At 34.9% G+C, this 21,990-nt stretch overlaps 1 long non-coding RNA gene across 1 annotated transcript; it reads left to right on the plus strand.

Annotated features, from left to right (window-relative positions):
• The first annotated feature begins 525 nt into the window (after nucleotides 1–525).
• Nucleotides 526–924, plus strand: LOC129002181 (uncharacterized). Its single transcript, XR_008491552.1, has 2 exons — nucleotides 526–572; nucleotides 661–924. It is a non-coding gene; the product is annotated as an uncharacterized LOC129002181 (long non-coding RNA).
• Nucleotides 925–21,990: the final 21,066 nt, after the last annotated feature.

The raw sequence follows: 21,990 nt of genomic DNA on the forward strand, positions 1-21,990 counted from the left end.
TTTTTAGTTTGTATATGTAGATTGTTCGTGTGTAATAAATGAAAATTATGAGAAAAAAATGAGTAAGCCATGTTAACAAGAAGAACCAGAATGAAATAATGTTAATTTGTACAATATTATGAATTAAAAAAAATCATCATATTGTTAAATCATGGTGTATTAGTATCATTTGTGTCCCCTTATTCCACGATCCTAGAGGTCATCCATATAGCGAGTACTTTACCTTTTAAGTACAATTTTCCCCTTTTAAAGTAACACTTTATAAAGATTTTTTCGTAAGTTTCTCGGTAACCCTCACAAAGGAAACCGAGTAGAATAAAACACCAGCAATATTCAGTGTACCTATCATTGTTTTTCTTTATGTTTCTTCTATTTACAAGAATGATTACACGAGTTGCTAGTTTTCCTCATTTTAATTAAAGAGTTATCAATGATCATAATTGATCATGTCAACCTGTGTTTGCATAATTAATTTCTGATAAGATAGAAAGAATGTTCTGTATTTTTTTTTTTACATTCATTAAACATAGATTGGTTGAACAACATGAAACTATCTCACGCACTTCTTTTGGGTAAGTAAACCTTATTGGATTTATACGGTGTTTAGCGAACTTAAATCTCAATCTTACCTAAATAGTCAATGGTACAATATTGTTACAGGAGCACTACTGGTGATGCAGTGTATGATCACAGTCCTAGCTGAGGCTGTAGAGTCAGGTCCATCTGCTGGACCTTTGCCTTATGCTGACGATGATGGTTCACTAGGGGGTTAACGTGTTTTTAAGGGTTTATTGCGACTTCTCTTATTGCGAGGTCTCTTTATCCACTGGACTCTTTGAGGGCAATATTGTTACATTTTGTGGAACTACATTGTACAAATAATTTATTACAATACAATAAAAACAATAATTGGATCATTTTAAATTGTGTATAATTGAACTGTTTGGCTACCAAACCTAACCCCTTGAGACAAGTGAGTTTCATAGACACTTTACAAAGGAAATTATCAATGTTTTTTTAAATATATTTTTGCAGTCCATAAACAACAAACACGACCATAATTTGTAGAGCAAATCCATTAGATTTAAAGTGAAAGATTATCAACCGTGAAAAAGTCTTTGTTTATCCTTTTTATACAATGTTTTCTCAATTAATTCAACCATAATTCAAACACATAAAAATATGTGTTTGTTCAGGCAATAGCTAGAAGCCATAAATCTATATATATATATATATATATAATCCAATGTATGTTTGTTTGTCCTTTATGGACTACGAAACCACTCGACAAATTGTAATGAAACTTTCATTATTAAGCATTATTCAAGGATGGTTTGTGTGAAGTTTGGTGCAGATCCGTCAAAAGGGCGCCGCCCCAGTGGCTCTGGAGTTTCCCATGTTAACCTTATGAGAATTCATATTTAAATGGAATTTAAGAATCTTAACAGCTGGTTCAAAAAAAGAATTTGATTCTATGATGTTCAATAGCATTAAAAATTTAATAGGTTCACCAACAGGGTGCAGCACAATTATTTCTTTAAATTTATGACAACAGCTAATTTGCAACCAAAAGGTGAGTGAGCGTAGCGAACGAACTTCAACCTGGAGGTGAGTTAGCGTAGTGAACGAACTAACCTGAAGGCAAGTAAGCGCAGCGAACGAGCTCCAACCTAAAGGTGAATGAGCGTAGCGAACGAACTTCAACCAGAACGTGATTGAGCCATGCAAACGAGCTCATCTTGAAAATGAACGAGCAATTGACATAAAACCACATTAAGTTTTAAGTTTTACATGACGTTTCTTTTTTTTTTACTTTGTAGATTGGTCGATAACAGTGTGTTACTCTTACTTTTTTACATTAGTCTACTTTATTATACATCTCATTTCCACTGATTTATCTAGCAAAACACTCAAGGAGATCGAGAGAAACTTGAACAAAACAAGTTGGTAGCAAATAAAAACAATCCGAGTGCCACCAACGGCTCTGGGAACAGGTTTTATTGACATGTTTTTCACTTGTTGGACTTTTCTTACATCAAGAGTTTTATCAAAATGTTGTTCAACTTACTGGAGGAAGTTTGTTGTTTTGTAATAAATAGTTAAATTATTTTTGATTTAAATTTATTTTACAAAACTGCTGTGTTATTACCGTGAATATACAAGTGTGAGAAACTTGAAATCTTGTAGATGTCCAATAAGGGTATTACAAAATCTAAATTCAAGGGGGTTAAAAAACTTAAATTGTAATTGAAACAAATTATAACCTTTATAGCATCAATTCCTAACTATATACTTAAATATTCTGTGAATGCAAATAGTTAACGTTAAAATCACTTGTCACACCGTTCAGGGGACAAAAACATATGACTAGAGAAGTAACAGACATTGTAACATTAGAGGGACACTCCAACAATATAGCTATCATTAAGGGCGATACTCTGCACTAATGAGAAATGTAATTTGCTCTACTAATAGTTTCATTATCACATTTATAACTACAGTATGTCAAGATGTTTCGAACTGTAGCTATCGACAAATTAGAGTAATTATGATAATTTTCGTCACTGCAGAGTTTTTAATACGTTCGCTGACGATATTTTTATACCTGACGAAATATATTTGTAGGTGGAGAATTATAAATTCGTTCAATGATACATTATTTGTAAAAACTTGCTTCAAACTTGCTTGAGGAATACTACCATTCACTATACTACGCAGCAAATAGAGCAATACTATTGACTCTAGATAAGATAGTGACTTTGCAGTTTACTTCAGGTCAAGGACACATCGCTACTAGGTGTTAAACTGTATACATGAAGTACATATTAATTTTTCATAGATGTTTGTGTGCACCATTCTTTATGTTTTGGGATTAATGCAAGCAAACGATTGCATAAAGCATCACATATTTTTCGAGTAAATAAACAAACACCAGTTCATTGCACTGACCAGCTGTTTAATTAGCTGAATCAAATTAAACCATCTGAACTTTGGAAGCATGCCAGGTGTATCCCTTTGGAAATCAGCCTGTGGGGCAGAGCCCTTAGGAAATTCGTCCTTATCAATACTTTTAGGCAAATCTACATACTCTAATCTTCATTTTGATGTGCCATATGTTTTATGAAAAGTTTTTTTGTCTAAGATGAAATACATTATTGAAACTGCTGCTTGTGCTTTTATGGTCTCTGACGACCAACCGAAGGTTCTTGTAGGCAGAGAGGCACATTAGCGGGGCCCTAGTGCGCTCCGATGGAAAAAGGAGGGGAAATCCTGATACGGGGATGAAGAAAGAAAATTTAAAACATAAACAACATTTTTCGAGGACTAATCCATATAATATAAGCTGGAAGCATGAAAAAAACATTTCCCAACCCCTGTTGGTCGCCTTATACGACAATCTGGGGAGGATGCGGTCCTATTCTAACCCGCGGAACACAGAGAGTTGACAAATAGTATCAAGATTAATAAGGAAATTCCTCCCTTAAACATAATGATGGTCATCACTCACCAGCTTCTACATCTAACGATCAGATGTGACGTCACTGTCCCATATGTTACAACGGCAATTGAATAGCTGTTGTTTAATCTTGACTGTGAGTTTGAAAACGTCGACATAACAAAGATGTCACACTCCTGCAATAATCTTGCACATTTAGATTGAAATATCCCCTCCAGGTGGCTTTTTCTCAAAATTAATGTAAACATAAAAATTAAACTACAAATTAATCGTAGGAATACAACTTGACTTGACTAACGTGGATACACACAAAAGTGTGAGTAATCAAACCACATTTGAAATGTTTGAAAAGTGCACCTAGGATAGGTTAATTTTATTGTAATGATTAACACAGGGTAAATAGCTATTTGTGTAACTAGTGTGCGAAGTGGCACTTTGCTGCACACGAGAGAAATATATATACGCACGAGCCGTTGGTGAGTGTGGAATGTTTCTCGAGTGCAGCAAATGCAGTTAGCACTCGTGTTACACATTATATTTTTTCCACAGTCACTATAAAGCATAGAAATAATTATTAGTCTTTCAAACACTATGCAACACGTTTTTAGGTTAGGTTAAATCCAAACATTTAACGAAATGGGAAATGCTATACCAGCTGATCGTAGTCGTAATATCTTTAAGTGTTGCCAACTTATTTTCAAGCGTACATGTATTACGTGCCCAATAAAAGCACACTGTTTGGTGTTGTTTGGTTGGAATACTGGAGTGTGACAAAAACATTAGGGCCACAAAAGTAAAAATAGTGCAGCAAAAGTAAGTAAACGTATCAATCAATATCAATGTAAATGTATCAAGTAACACTTTACTTGTCGTACCATAATCAGTGCAAGGAAGCCCACTTTGTCAGGTAACTATAGGAAAACATAATTTGATTGTTACTCGATAGGATTCACATTGCAATTAATTTTTAAACAATCGGTGAATCAATGTGTAATAATGAATGGATCAGTTGTTGGGTTCAGCAAACGATTTAGTTGGTCACAGAGCAAGCGCAAGAATTAAAATATTCCAGCCAAGGCAATTTAGAACAGCTGGATTTCAAATTATGACTGTATAAATATGTTGGATTCATATGCGTTGCAATCATATGTTTGTAATTTGTTGGGTGTAATTTTAAACCATCAAACTTTCCTAACTATGGATGAAAAATGTTATGTTCATGTTTCTGTGTTTATCTTACAGCTGACAATGAAATTTCTAGCTCAAAGTAATATCCTAATATGTTCGTAATTTTAATAAAGTAAACACTGTCACTAAACCAAAGTATAATTTAAAATACGCTCATGAATAAATAAATTTGTGAATATTTAGTCATACAAACGTTTCATCATGTGTCTCTGTAGGTTCTTGTATTGATGCAAACTCTTTGAATCTCATTCGGGTGAGCTGGAAATCTTTATAAATAAGGGTGTAAGAAAATTACATTGTACACTTGTACACTCTCACAATTTTTATAGTAACACTTTAAGAGTTATTAAAGAGTTCAGAAAGTATCTAATAAATAAAACATAAATTCATGAGGATGTGTGTATAAAAAACTAGGTCATGATAGCAAATAAAATAAGAACAAAAGGGAGGATGTTGAGGTAGATTGGAAAAGTCAACTTAAGCGTATAGTTGCAGCGTCGACGATTTTAAAACACCTTTTTAATTCCAAGCACGTTTTGATTCTGCAGTTCAGTATCGTATACTAAAATGAAAAGCAAGGATTGTTACACTTGCTTAAAAAAACAAATTGGGTAATTTTAACTGTCAAGAAATTATTCCTAGTTATAATCTGTGATGTATACATAATATTGTGTTTTACAGCAATTTCATTACGACTGTGCTTGGAGTTTCTTTTAAAATCAAAAACTATAAATAGGTAATAAACAGCTGTTACATAGAGCATCCTATGGCCAGCATGTTTCTTGAAAACCTTTTTTCTCAGCTTGTGTGCATCGCAGGGAAAATCTACGCAAACTGTTAGAAATATATTTCCCTGTAGATGTGCATAATCAGTTTATAAATTAAAATAGGCTCAAAAATAAACACAAACAATGAATTTAAAGTTTTAAAAATTTACATGGGCCTTGACGAAATGGGGTAACCTCTAGTATAACTAAAAACATTGTATGTGGTTAATCTTTTGTATTCTATGGATTTTTTTTGCTATAATATATGCAATATATTATAGCCCACTAATATGGTGACCTTTGACATTGAAAAATATAGCTAACAATGTGGAACTAACATTATATACATAAATAAGGTAAAAATATACCTCAATGAGTCGCTGGGTAAATGCATTAACTATGTATACTTACACAATAGTATGCCTAGTTATTACGGTTGGAGCGCAGACCTTCCAGGCTCTAGATTTGGAGCGGCCCTGGTGGTCAGGGTTAGAATCCTGCCGGTTACCAAAAACGTGGTGCTTAGAACCACCGAGCTTACAAAAAAGGTATGTCTTACTGTCGAAGATAAATTCCTCGTCCACCAACAAATGTACCTATTTCATTGTTTATTGTGTGAAGATGATCCTAATCAATAAGATTGGATACCTCTGTCATCCTCAAAGTCCATTGTCGGATGACAATCCACAGATCCGCTTATCCAGAGGTTGCGTTCAGCTGTTGAGTGTCTCTGCTTGTTTATGTCGACACAAACCAATCAGGCTCAGTCGACAACATTGCTCTATTATTGTTATACAAATCAATACTTTCAATCTGCACGCAGTCGTAGTATTTGCGGGACGCTGTATGACTTTGGAATAAAATGTATTCCACGAATAGTTTACTTACAGTTGTTAATTTATGCGTCATCCACTACATTTTTCTGACTTAAATACTCGTCCTCTGACTTTGGCAGAGAAAATTGCACCGATTAAATATTATTGAATCGTCAATAAAATGTTGTATTCATTATTGTGTCGCGCTGTATGCCTACGTTTCTCAGCATAACATTGTCATTTAATTATTACTAGTGGTCGTCCAGAGGTCGAAACCTCGACGGAAAATAAATTTTCACCCCTCGCTGTAAATAAAACATGCTATTTGAATTTCTTCCATTTGTTTTGATTGACTGTTTATATTTTGTTGTTAATTTGTCACCAACATGGTAGCCCATGAGACCAATGTAATTTTTTTTATATTAATTTTTGTGCTTATTTTTGAGCCTATATTTTAATTTATAAAGGGTTTCTGCACATCTCCAGGAAAATATCTTTCAAACAGTATGCGTAGATTTTCCGTGCGATGCACAAGATCTGATAAAAAAGGTTTTAAAGATACATGCTTGCCTATTAATATATAGACTAGAGCTCGTCCAGTGGTCGAAAACTCCACCAAAAATACGTAATGTACAGACTTCTCTATTTTCACCCCACGCTGTAAAAAAACATGTGATTAAAATTTCTTCCATTTGTTTGTGATTTTCTGTTTATATTTCGTTGTTATTTCGTCACCAGCATGGCAATCCAAAAGGTCGAATTTTTTAAAAATTTTAATTCATTTTTGTTCTTATTTTGAGCCTATTTTAACTTATAAAGGGATTCTGCACATCAACAGGAAAATATCTTGGTGTGCCATTAACTAAATTCAATTTAAAAAAATATGTTATTTAACTCATACTGGCGTAATTAAGTCTATTCTGAAGTTCATTGGTTCTTAATTTAACCATGCTGAGTTTGTCTTTAACTTAAATCTTATCCTATTGTCATTAAAGTTGCTGTTATTCAAGCTTGTACAGCATCCCCTATGCACTCCCTATGTTTTAAGTGGAGCCGTTTTCCCTAACACTTAGAGCTCCCCGCGTTATTTTTAAAATGCGATAAAAGCACAAGTCTGCTAAAAGCTCCACCGAGGTTTACAAGCGTTGGTTTTAAGTAGATACTATACGAGATTGAGAAGTTGCATTTTGGAAAGCAAAACAAAACAACACACATACATAGCATTGATAAATGTTTACATAAAGAATTGTATAAGTGGAACCTTGATAACAAGACCCTCGATAACAAGTCACCCTTTATAACAAATGCCATTATCTAATCTCCTTGAATTTTATCTTACCCCTAATCACATGTTATTGTAAACCTCGATAAGAAGTCAACCTTCATAACAAGTATTATTTAATAATCCCCATGAGAGTCTTATTATCAAGGTTTTACTGTATTGTGTTATTGTCATTTAGATAATCTAACAACAAAATAAATATTTAATCGCTTGGTAATTACCTGCATTAAAATCTAAAGGCTTAAAATTTTGTTCTATTACGCTAACGTTTTTAGTGTATGATACTTAGAATATTTACCAAAATCCAACGAGTGAAACTGAAACAAATTTAGCCACTACATCGTAAAATCCTGAGACGAATGGTGAAGAATAGATCTCGCTAAGGATCGAACCAGCAAACTTTAGACTTGAAGGTTAGAACAACATCTACTATACCAAACAATTGTGGGTGTGTTGAGGTCCATAAAATCCTCCCCCCCCCCCCATTCAAGCACTAACGTCAAAATGGTACCAATTGTTATCTCTACATTAGTGCTGGTTAGGGCTGAAATCCCCATTCTTGTGGTCCAAGTGTAATTATTAAAAAACAAACTGCTCATTTTTCTACTGAGGGGGGTTACTTTGTATAAAGTTTGCCCTACAAACAGTTTTTTAATAATAAAACTTTTACCAAAAGAGCACTAACGATGGGGATTTCAGCACTGACCAGCACCAACATAGCACTAACGATTGGTACCATTTTTGACGTTAGTGCTTAAATAGGTGGGCCCAACTTTATGGACCTGGCGTGTTGCCATTGGTTGATGCTTTGGGCTTCACTGGAAATAGTAGGGGTTCTATATCCGACATAAACACACCAAAATTCAGTGACTACTTTCCCTTGAAAGGCATTTCAGTTTTGGTAATTTAATTAGTGATGAAAACTGTCCGCATTGATTCTTAAAAAGGACCCGACATCAGAACAATGCAATAAAAAACCTTGTATATTTATCAGCTAAGCTGACAAGCCCACACGAGGATCGAACTGGGTTGGTGGTAGCACGGTACTGCGGTTCCAAAGGTGCCGGGTTCGAATCCCGCTAATCATCAATGAATGTCATTTAACTACTGTAAGTGATAACGCCACAACATCAAGGACTAGCCTGAAGTCATTTGAAATTCAGTCCTAGTCCATAGTCTGGTAAAACACGTATCTCGTCATGTTGTGTTACCTCTAGGTGTCATGTAATCAAGATAACATTCAACAATCTGATGGTAATAGTCGGTATGTAATGTGCCATCAACGTTAATTTAACCCTGAGGTAATGTGTAATTCTACATGTTAATAGACGCTGTTGGTCCCTTCGCCATGTATACAGTGTCTTCAGTATTTGATAACTGCTACATGGAGTATATAGTTTATCACACTAATAGTATGCATCTGAAAGTTTGTTCGTTTGTTTGTTTGTTTGTTTGTTTTTTATGTTCAATCAGGCATTAACTACTGGACGGATTGGGCTGAAATTTGGCATGATGATAGGAAGCATTCCCGATTAACATATATGCCTATTCTTTTCTCTAAAATCCTTTCGGGCTTCGCCCCAGTGGCTCTGTAGTTCCCTATGTTGACATTATGAGTATTCATATTTAAAAGGAATTAGAGAATTTAGTCAGCTGTTTCAACCTCTTAAGTTGGTTCTATGATATGCAATAGCATTAATAAGTTAAACGGTTTACCAACAGGGTGCAGCACTATTATTTTTTTGCGTATATGACAGCAACAGCTAATTTGAACTAAGCAGCAGCAAAAAGCTGTGATATTCAATGAGAACTGTCAAAGTAGGGCTGTTTACAGTTATGTTTAAGTTTTTAGTTTAATGAATGATTTCTGATATTGTGTGAATGTTTGATAATTTTTTTGTATTGTTTAGGTGCAGTGGTAGAACATTATGGCAATGATAGATGTGTTATACTATAGCATACGTAAATTTTATGAACACAATTTTACTAAACTGTGTCATCTCCCATTGCAAACGCAAAGCTTGAGTATAACTGCAATAAGCACTTTATAGTTATATGCCAATCCCGTACGAATGACGGCTACTCTGCTAGTAATCTCTATAAACATACGTTGCATACGATTTAAGATGAATATACAAGTTTTGTTAGTTGTGTTTAAGTGGTTAGGTGTTTTAAACAAATTTCAGGAAAGTGTTTGTACAAACATTATAATCGAAGAGATAATATAGCTTAAAGTGTATACAAAATTCGCAACAGCTCGTTTATGGAAATTTATGGATTTCAAGATGAGCTCGTAAATTGTAGGAAATCAATGGTAAAGATACAATACTGTCAAAGCCAAAGTATTCAACTATTAACAGAAATAAATATTTGTTCAAATCACAGTAACAGTTTAAAGACAACTTAGGACTAGTTAATGTTATTTTAAACTTGAGAAACCCCAACTACTGAATGCTAAAACAATATCCTTTGGAACATTTTGGCTAACCCTACTTAGCCAACTTTGGAGCTTCTGTGTCACTTGAAGTTTGTCAACCTTAGCATAATCGTCTTAACTACTTTCAATTAGCTCACTTAAATACAATGTTTGACGCTGAAATAGTTATGTCCAAGCTTTGTGATTTATTATATTACATTTAAGTTAACTTCAATAAGTTTACCTACGACTAATTATTAAACTAGCTGTTTCAGTTCAGTTCTTAGAATTGAAAAGTTTCACATAACAGCATTATTTACTTTCATAACAGCATGGTTTTACTCATGACAACACGGGTACCGGACGAATGAGGTTCAAGGATTGAGAGAGAAGAAGTAAAATTGTATTAATTCAAACTTCAACTAATCAGCTGTTCAGGCCAATTTAATTGTTGAGTGGTGCAATTAGTGTTTGGTACAATGTTCATCACCGTCAGTGGCAATGAGGGGTTATAAATTAAAACATAACCTCTCTTAGAAGTTATGAGTAGTGATTGTAGTTGAATTGAACGACATGAGTAGTTATGAGTAGTGAACTCGCGTAGATAGTCTTTACACGATCGTTGCGTAAACTACTATAAAGTAACAAATCACATAAAATGATAACACTTATACATTTTAACGATATTTCTTGGACAAACATAATTAATTATTAATTAATTGCCAGAATGGCAGGGCGCAGTATAGTATCATTTTGGTGAATAAATTCTGGCCGTAAAAATAATGAGTTGATAGATTTTCGTAGAGTATTGAATTAAAAGGCTTGCCAGAAACATAAACGTAATATGGTAGAACTGTTCTAATGTAAGGTTAACAAAGAACAATGAGGTTACATGTAGAAAGTAAGCGTTATACAGGTATTATTTATATTCATGTGCTGTCAATACCAGTCTCAATTTTGTTCACGCGTAGGTTCCCAAATAGAGGGTAAGGGTGCTTTAGGGGCTTTCAACACTTGGCTGAAAAATAATTACACAATGTCTGCAGCAGCTTTGAATTGATAAGATTTACTATCTTTACAAAACGAAATGTCTGTTTGAGTTAAATACACAGTTGTTGAACTAATTTAGTAATTTAATACTAGCGAACATTAAAACTAAAACTAGGAGAATATTTTAAACTAACAACAATTATTTAATTATAAGATTACCGCTTTCAGAATTAAACCTTTCAATTTGAATTTGCATTGAAACTTGTTAGGAATATTTAAACTGATGTTGAAAGACGTAAAATTTAAAGAAAAAAATTCCTTAACGGAATAAAAATGTAAAATTATTAAACGTGCATGGACTAAAAAAAGGTGGTTGTTTAAAACCGCTGTCTTAGCAAATGAACTCACAAATGGGGGTTTCAAATCTGCTTTTGGTCGGCTCTAAAATTTAGTAAGAAAATTTAGTAAGCATGATAATATCAATATAGATAAATTTAAGTAGAATCCAACTCGAAGAAAATAAAATCTCAAATTGGTTTAATTGAACAATATTTTCAACAAAAAATAGACTAAAACTCGTCCTCACCATGCCAAATGAAAGGTCACAAATATTTTTATGCTCCTAAACTAACCGCATGACTTTGAATCAAATCTTAATTTATTTCCCTTACCATCCAAAAGAAGAATCTCACAAAATATTAACTTGTTTAACAATTCAATCTAAAACACTTAAGTAAGGTTTGTAGGTTTGAAGTCATTGTTTATACATTGGATAATGCAAATGCTACAAGTGACTCCACTCAGCTAGGGAGAGTGGCCAGTAAGCGGATCAGCCTCAATAGCTATATGCCACAAACAAGACCTATCTGATAAGAAAATACACTGTCGAAGGCCTACTATTGTTTTATAAGTCATGTGTCCTTTAAACAATTAAATATTATAACTAGGTGTACAATGCAGTTTTCTGCTTGCAATATTTAGCGGAGCAAGCATATTAATCAAATAATTTTGAAAAATATTACCACGAACTGAATGTTGAGGTTAATTGTAAGAAAAACCAATGTGATCCTTAATTTGCCTCTAATAAATAAGTATTTTTCATTCATTCATGCATTGATGGGCAATGGTTCTCATAAATGGGATGTCTACTTGCGTATCCAATGTAAATGCTACATATAGTTCACTTCAATGAGATGTGTACTGTGGGATGCACTGGGATACGGTTCATGTAAAAGGATACCTACATAAAAGATAATTTAAAAACATCAGATGATTTAGAGGGTTGGATTACTGTATATTAATCCAATGTAATAGTAATATTAGCTACCATTTTGGATATAGAAGAGATAGCGAGCTCTGAATTCTACCAATCTTTAGATTAGTAAACACTTCAAAATGAGGGGTCACTTGAAGAGGGTTTACATTTACAAATTATGAGCTACCCCCAAAATCTTCCATTTTTGGGGGATCCTGCTAAGTTTGCATGACCACCAAAATTATATATCTAAAAATATTATATGGGGGTCTTGACTTTTTATTCACCCTGTATAACTTGGTAGCATATCCATTGTTGAACAATGTACAATGTACACAATGGACTTTTACAGTTACACAAATTCCCACAATTTTGTAAACATTTCCACCAAAATCGAATTTTTGCGTGGGTATTGGATTTTGGTAATTCATTACTATTTCCATTTATCGCTTATCGTGATAAGTATAAACGGTAATTGTGGGTTTAATTGAATGTTTTAATTTTTTTTTCTTTTACAAAATTATTCAAATGTTTGACTCTAAAGTCCTTTTGTGTCAACAATGTATAGGCTACCCAGTTATACACGCTAAAAAAAATTGAAAACCCCCCATTTAATATTTTTCAAGTTAATATACAAATATATCAATTTGGTGGTCATAAAATCTTATCAGGAAGTTTCATTTTATATTTCGAAAAATTGTGAGTGTCCCCCAAAAAATCTGAGGTTTTTGGGGTAACTCATAATTTGTAAAATCATAAAATGAAACTTCCTACAAATTTTGCACGACCACTAAAAGGATAGCTTTTTACATTTACTTAGAGAAATATTAGATAGGGGTTTTGACTTTTTACTCACCCTGTATATGTATTTGCGTTATTTCTTCAATTTACAATTGATGCTACACGAGTTGTCACACTTTTGTTTTTCATGATGATAAAGGAGATAAAATTATCATAGTTGTTCATGTCAAACTATGTTTACGTTTTGAATTTTTGATAAGATAGAGACAATGTTCAGTAGTTTTTCACATTCATTTAACAAGAGTCTTAGTTGAGCAACATGAAAACATCTCAGGCACTTCTTTTGTTAGCTTAGTAAACCTCATTAAATTTATACCGTGTAGTAAACTTAAGTCTCAATCTTAACTAAGACTTCGTAGGTAAATGGTAGGCATACAAAACAATATAAGATTATACAAAAAGTAAGTAATTTAATATTTTAGGAGAGTATAAAATCTGTTGTTTGGGATAATTGTAAGAAATTATGTAAAATCTATTACAGATAACACTTGTATAGAATCATAGCTAAAGACTGTAAATTCAGTTGTCTCAGGACCATCACTAGAATAATTATAGTGTACAAAAATAACTAAAGTACAATATTGTTAGTGGAGCACTGCTGGTGATGCAGTGTATGATCACAGTCCTAGCTGAGGCTGTAGAGTCAGCTGCCTCAGTACCATCACTAGACCTATAGTGTACAACAATAACTGAGGTACAATGTTGTTACAGGAGCACTGCTGGTGATGCAGTGTATGATCTCAGTCTTAGCTGAGGCTGTAGAGTCAGCTGCCTCAGTACCATCACTAGACCTATAGTGTACAACAATAACTGAGGTACAATGTTGTTACAGGAGCACTGCTGGTGATGCAGTGTATGATCACAGTCCTAGCTGAGGCTGTAGAGTCAGCTGCCTCAGTACCATCACTAGACCTATAGTGTACAACAATAACTGAGGTACAATATTGTTACAGGAACACTGCTGGTGATGCAGTGTATGATCACAGTCCTAGCTGAGGCTGTAGAGTCAGCTGCCTCAGTACCATCACTAGACCTATAGTGTACAACAATATCTGAGGTACAATATTGTTACAGGAACACTGCTGGTGATGCAGTGTATGATCACAGTCCTAGCTGAGGCTGTAGAGTCAGCTGCCTCAGTACCATCACTAGACCTATAGTGTACAACAATAACTGAGGTACAATATTGTTAGTGGAGCACTGCTGGTGATGCAGTGTATGATCACAGTCCTAGCTGAGGCTGTAGAGTCAGCTGCCTCAGTACCATCACTATACCTATAGTTTACAACAATAACTGAGGTACAATATTGTTACAGGAGCACTGCTGGTGATGCAGTGTATGATCACAGTCCTAGCTGAGGCTGTAGAGTCAGCTGCCTCAGTACCATCACTATACCTATAGTGTACAACAATATCTGAGGTACAATATTGTTACAGGAACACTGCTGGTGATGCAGTGTATGATCACAGTCCTAGCTGAGGCTGTAGAGTCAGCTGCCTCAGTACCATCACTAGACCTATAGTGTACAACAATAACTGAGGTACAATATTGTTAGTGGAGCACTGCTGGTGATGCAGTGTATGATCACAGTCCTAGCTGAGGCTGTAGAGTCAGCTGTCTCAGTACCATCACTAGACCTATAGTGTACAACAATAACTGAGGTACAATATTGTTACAGGAGCACTGCTGGTGATGCAGTGTATGATCACAGTCCTAGCTGAGGCTGTAGAGTCAGCTGCCTTAGTACCATCAACTGAGGTACAATATTGTTACAGTAGCACTGCTGGTGATGCAGTGTAGGATCACAGGCCTAGCTGAGGTTGTAGAGTCAGCTGCCTCAGTACCATCACTAGACCTATAGTGTACAACAATAACTGAGGTACATTATTGTTACAGGAGCACTGCTGGTGATGCAATGTATGATCACAGTCAAAGCTAAGGCTGTAGAGTCAGCTACCTCAGTACCATCACTAGACATACAGTGTTCATCAATAACCGAGGTGTAATATTGTTACAGGAGCACTGCTGGTGATGCAGTGTATGATCACAGTCCTATCTGAGGCTGTAGAGTCAGCTGCCTCAGTACCATCACTAGACATACAGTGTTCATCAATAACCGAGGTACAATATTGTTACAGCAGCACTGCTGGTGATGCTGTGTATGATCTCAGTCTTAGCTGAGGCTGTAGAGTCAGGCCCCGCTGCTGGGCCCACGCCCTACGCCGTTCCTGAGGAGGATGATGGTTATGCGGGTACTGGTGGTTATGGAGGAGGTGATTAATAGGGGTCTTACTAGGTCTTCTATGAGGACTCCTCATCACTTTACTACTTTGAGTGGTCATTTGCAAAAGTATTTTAAGGGCAATAATATTACATTTTGTAGTACTGCACATTGTGCAAATAATTAATACAATACAATAACAGAATATTTATAGTATATAAAATGTGTCTTTTTTATGTCAAATACTAGTATAGTATATTTAAAATATGTATTTGTATAATAATGTAATAAAATAATGTAGAGTTTTAAAAATAAAAATAATTTCAGGGTACTGAGTTAATATGCTTTCTTCATTATATATTTAAAATATATATTTCATTTAAACTAACTACATTTTGAATTATTTTGCAATTCACCTTAATCCGTTGTTTAATAGAACAAAATGAATTGCAAAGACATTTTGTAATAGTAGTTTACGCAACGATTGCGTTAAGATAGTGTTAACGACACGAGTAGAAAATTTAAGCTTTAAAACTTCTACGAGTGTCGTTAACATTATTTACGCGAGTTGCGTACAACCTACGACATTGTTTTAATTACTGAAAATCATTATTCATAATTTCTAAAAGAGGTTATGTTTTCGTTTATAACTTCCCATTGCCACTGACAGTGATGCAACGAAACACACTAATTGCACCAATCAACAATTAAATTGGCCTGAACAGCTGATTAGTTTAATTTTGAATCATTACAATTTTACTTCTCCTCTCTCAATCCTTGGACCTCATTAGTCCGTTACCCGTGTTGTTACGAGTAAAACTATGCTGTTATGAAAGTAAACAATGCTATACTTTTCAATTCTAAGAACTGTACTAAAACGGCTACTTTAAAAAACGGTCGTAGGTAAATTAAGTCTTCAATGTGTTTTTTAAAATATATTTAAGCATGGATATTCTTTGCTAAATTATGGGAGGCTTCTGTTTTTATTAGCTGTTACGATTTTTACGTCATCCTGGTGGATTTTAGCAAATTTCCCATATAGGGAATAAGCTATTACCGTAGTACTCATGTTAAGACCTGGACCCGGGACCGATTTAATTTTTCGTTTTGAGTTTTTTAGAGGCCAAAAACACCATCCGTTCAAATTCATATGTAACGTATACAACGTGTAAACCTACGTTTATTCGTACGAGTTCCCGAACCAGCATAATCGGACCATGGGAACGGGGGTTTATGGGGGGTTTTATGGGGTAAAAATGGGTTTTTTCCCATTTTTCCCCTAAAAACAAAAAAATTTACAATTTCTTTTTAATCCGTTTTGTAGAGCTTAAAAAAAAATAATTTAGTATACTGAAGCGCTGTTGTATGCCTATTGGTCACGGAGAAAATTGAAAAATAGTATAATTTAAAACTCCCATGTTATTCTTATTAAATAGGGAATAATTATGTCTTATTTATGGAAATATTTTAGTAAAAATGTAATCAGACAAGTTGAAATTCGCTTAGTCTGCAGGTTTGCTGCGGCGGGGGTATTTACATCCTCTCATTAACAAACTGACTTTTTAAGCACAGTTAGACTTTATAACAATTAGAACAAAATGCTGCTTACTCCTGATAAGTTTTTCCTTATGCTCAGATTTGCATGTCAGTTATTCTTCAGTATAGTGTTAACTGAATTATAAAAGGAGTAGTGTTATAATTTCATTAGGTGACATGCCTTTATTGCTTTTTTCTTCGTTAATAGTCTTTGGAATCTATATGGACGATACTCTAACGATGCTCTTACAACATACTGACTGATGATGATGAGTCTCATCTTCAAAATGTGCCCGAAGAATGTATATTGTGACACAGCATATTAATATGGTAGATATACGATTATAAGAAAGTTTGTATGATTTCCTTGCTATTATTTGTAATACTTAAGATATTATACCTTTATTACTTAAGTTTAGTAGTTTTTTTAAGGATTTTATATGGTAAATAGTTTAAAAAAAGTATTATTCAAAAACTCTCAGCTTACTCTAAGGATTTGTATCCTATATATCGCTTTCAGTGGACTATTTAAACTTGTTAGGAATATTTTAATTTTTGTTGAAAGTATAGAATAAACCCCTTTACGGAATAAAAATGTAAAATTACAAAACGTGCATGGAATACACTAATGTTGTTTTTTTAAACCGTTTTCGCAGCAAATTAACTCACAAATGGTGTTCAATCCATGTTAATTTCTTGCCTGCTATCTTTTTGGTTGGCTATAAAATGTTAAAAAAAATTTAGTAAGCTGATAAAATTGCATAGGATATTACTGTAATATCAATACTGTATAGGTACAATATATTTAAGTAATAAACTCTATGTATTAAAAAAAACCACCTAGTTACAATTTATAATAACATTTTATAACTAGTGTTTCAGTGTTTATTCAAATTTTACCGGAAAAATAAACTCTCTGTGAATATAAAGGGATTAGGAGATATATTAAAAATTCATCACATATAGTTTCTACATTTAACTTCACCATGAATAAATCTCCATAGTATCGATTTTATAAATTTAATTTATTTCTTAAATATCTAATCATTTTGTAAAATAAGCTATAAATATGTTTAGCTAATTTATTGTTTTATTCGTAAGTACTGCTGGATTATTTACATATTTATTGTATTACTATAGCTTCAATGTGAGCCAAATCTGGACAGGTTTTGATGACAAGACGTTGTCAGAAGGTACTTGGTGAATTCTTTGGGCGATAGCATAGTAAGATACGTACACAACACACATTCATACACAGGTTTCATTGAATTATGTTATAGATAACGAAATGTATATTTAATACAAAAACCTGTTGTACGTTCATTAACATATACTAGACCATGTTACTTCAAAAAATTCACATTTTTGTAAATCCTCTTTTAGAATACAACTCGGAAGAAATACAAATTTAAAATTTGTTTTGTGAAACAATATTTCCAAAAACTTTAACTCATCCTATCCATGATAAATAAAAGGTCACAAGTATTTTAATGCTCTTAAACTATCTCAATATACAGGGTGTTTTTTAAAAAACTTGCATCTTTATTTATGTAAAAACCGCAACAGATAGAAATATGCAGTTTGCGGGAATCATCTATTGACGTAGGGGGCCCAATTTTTTTGAATTCAACGTTACATTCACATTCCCCCCCTTCCCCCCTGCCCACAACTTAATTTTTTTATATAGCAAGGTACCCCTTGTGACATATCAAATAAAAGAGAATGAAAAAAGAACATGTTTGAAGAAAAAAATTGAAAATCGGTTCATAAATTTGTGAGATATTCCTCCCCTCCCCCCCCCCCGGAACTTATTTTTTTTTTAATATCAAGGTTCCCCTTGTGACACATCAAATGAAAGAGCATGAAAAAAGAAAATTTTTTGTGAAAAAAAATTAAAATCTGCTAATGAATTTGTGAGATAATCACCCCCCTTTTCCCCTACCCATAACTTGTTTTTTAATAGCAAGGTACCCGCCCTTGTGACATATCAAATGAAAAATAAATTTCACCAAACATTTTCTTTTTTCATGCTCTTTCATTTCATATGTCACAAGGGGTACTTTGCTATTAAAAAAAAATTAAGTTCCGGGGAGGGGGGGGATATCTCGCAAATTTATGAGCCGATTTTTAATTTTTTTCATCAAACATTTTCTTTTTTTATGCTCTTTCATTTGATATGACACAAGGGGTACCTTGGTATGTAAAAAAAATAAGTTGGGGGCAGGGGGGAAGGGGGGAATGTGAATGTAACGTTGAATTCAAAACATTTGGGCCCCCTACGTCACTAGATGATTCCCGCAAACTGCATATTTCTATCTATTGCGGTTTTTACATAAATAAAGATGCAAGTTTTTAAAAAAACACCCTGTATGATTTCGAATGAAATATTTCCTTTCCCATACCGTGCTTCAAAAGAAGAACCTCACAAAATATTAATTTGTTTAACAATTCAATCTAAAACACTTAAGTAAGGTTTGTAGGTTTGAAGTCATTGTTTATACATTGGATAATGCAAATGCTACAAGTGACTCCACTCAGCGGGGGAGTGTGGCCAGTAAGCGGATCAGCCTCAATAGCTACATGCCACAAACAGGTCCTATCTGACAAGAAAATACACTGTCGAAGGCCTACTAGTGTTTTATAAGTCCTATGTCCTTTAAACAATTAAATACCAAGTATATTTAAGTGTACAATGTCGTTTTCTGCTTGCAATACTGAGCGGAGCAAGCATTTTAATCCAAAGATTGTGAGTAATATAACCACGAATTGATTGTTGAAGTTAACAAGAAAAGACCACATGGTCATAAATTCACCTCTGATAAATAAGTATTGTTTATTCATTCGTTCATGCATTGATTGGCTCTGGTTCACATAAATGGGATGTCTACTTGCAGTATCTAAAGTCAATGGTACATCCGGTTCACGTAAAATGTATCTACTTGCTGAATCCAAATTTAAATAGATAATTGATATAGAATCTATCATCCATTATCTAAAAATTAACATGAAAAATTAGATCAGAAGTACCTAGCTAATAATTAGTTTAATTAAGTTATAAGTTAAAAACTTAACTAGTTAAGTTATGATTATTATTATTACCTAGTTTGGTCGCTAAATATATGGACCAGCTCAAGATGAAGGAGGTCGAAAGATACGAAAGAACACAGATCAAATAAAAATATATAAATTACCTGATATTGAGGTGTTTTCCAAAAGTAAAAGGCTATTATGGACAGGCTATGCGTGGAGGAGAGAAAATACATTAACTCGTAAAAATTTATTAAAATGAGAACCACAAAGTAGACGCCCATTCGGAACACCAAGAATGAAGTGGAAAGACCAAGTAATGAAAGAAGTCTCGAAGGGTCTAAATTTGAAGAAGTATGTGAAAATGGATGTGTGTTGGCGAGGCTGAAAATATCCTAAGGGTTCACTGGCCACGGAGTAGTAATAGAATGTGGATTATGCTAAATACCTATTTATCAAACAGTGTACAAATCAGCCTCCCAATTACACTTCAAGGCTTTTCACATAGGCAAAGTTGCTGTTTCAAGGTATACTCATTGGACTTAAAATACATTGCGACAAAAATAAATTTGATGAAAAAAGCGTGGTTACGCAAAATTTGTTAACAAGCTACTTTCACGTTGTGATTCTGTCTGCAGCTCTAAAAATATCTATTATGTAAACAAGCTTTTCCGGACTATGTTTAGTTTTAACTTACTACTTGACCCACGTCCGGAGGAAGGCCCAACAGCTAGAGCTATTTTCAACTAGTGTACTTTGAAAATACACATCATGTACCAATCAGATTTAGTAAAATTTAGTCACGAAAACGTAGATAAAGTAGGAAATTGTCTCAATAAAATAGAAAAACCTAGTATAAATAGTTTAATGTAAAAAAAAAACGAATGTTACAAATTTGTTTCTGGTTTTTCATAGTAAAGTATATATGTATACCTTTATTAACATCTATAAATCGATCAAACCTAACACTTTAACTCCAAGAAGACCACTTCCAGAACCCAAAAGTCCATCATCTTCTTCGTCAGCAGAAGGGACAGCTACTGGTGCAGGGACTGGCTCAGGACGAGGACCAGATGCCTCGGGTGTCCCAGCAGCGTCAGCAAGGACTGCGATCATGCACTGCATAACCAACAGAGCTCCTGTAATAGAGTTACTCTGTTAATGTAATACATCCTTCATCCTCCTCGTCTGCAGAAGGGACAGCTACTGGTGCAGGGACTGGCTCAGGACGAGGACCAGATGCCTCGGGTGTCCCAGCAGCGTCAGCAAGGACTGCGATCATGCACTGCATAACCAACAGAGCTCCTGTAATAGAGTTACTCTGTTAATGTAATACATCCTTCATCCTCCTCGTCTGCAGAAGGGACAGCTACTGGTGCAGGGACTGGCTCAGGACGAGGACCAGATGCCTCGGGTGTCCCAGCAGCATCAGCAAGGACTGCGATCATGCACTGCATAACCAACAGAGCTCCTGTAATAGAGTTACTCTGTTAATGTAATACATCCTTCATCCTCCTCGTCAGCAGAAGGGACAGAGGCTGGTGCAGGGACTGGCTCAGGACGAGGACCAGATGTCTCGGGTGTCCCAGCAGCATCAGCAAGGACTGCGATCATACACTGCATAACCAGCAGAGCTCCTGTAATAGAGTTACTCTGTTAATGTAATACATCCTTCATCCTCCTCGTCAGCAGAAGGAACAGCGGCTGGTGCAGGGACTGGGTCAGGACGAGGACCAGATGCCTCGGGTGTCCCAGCAGCATCAGCAAGGACTGCGATCATACACTGCATAACCAGCAGAGCTCCTGTAATAGAGTTACTCTGTTAATACATCCTTCATCCTCCTCATCAGCAGAAGGGACAGCGGCTGGTGCAGGGACTGGGTCAGGACGAGGACCAGATGCCTCGGGTGTCCCAGCAGCGTCAGCAAGGACTGCGATCATACACTGCATAACCAGCAGAGCTCCTGTAATAGAGTTACTCTGTTAATGTAATACATCATTCATCCTCCTCATCAGCAGAAGAGACAGCGGCTGGTGCAGGGACTGGGTCAGGACGAGGACCAGATGCCTCGGGTGTCCCAGCAGCGTCAGCAAGGACTGCGATCATGCACTGCATAACCAGCAGAGCTCCTGTAATAGAGTTACTCTGTTAATACATCATTCATCCTCCTCATCAGCAGAAGGGACAGCGGCTGGTGCAGGGACTGGGTCAGGACGAGGACCAGATGCCTCAG

Source organism: Macrosteles quadrilineatus, unplaced genomic scaffold (genome assembly GCF_028750875.1).
Source record: "Macrosteles quadrilineatus isolate MER2022 unplaced genomic scaffold, UCM_ALF_1.0 Scaffold_9__3_contigs__length_116548681, whole genome shotgun sequence".
Classification (NCBI taxonomy): Eukaryota; Metazoa; Arthropoda; class Insecta; order Hemiptera; family Cicadellidae; genus Macrosteles; species Macrosteles quadrilineatus.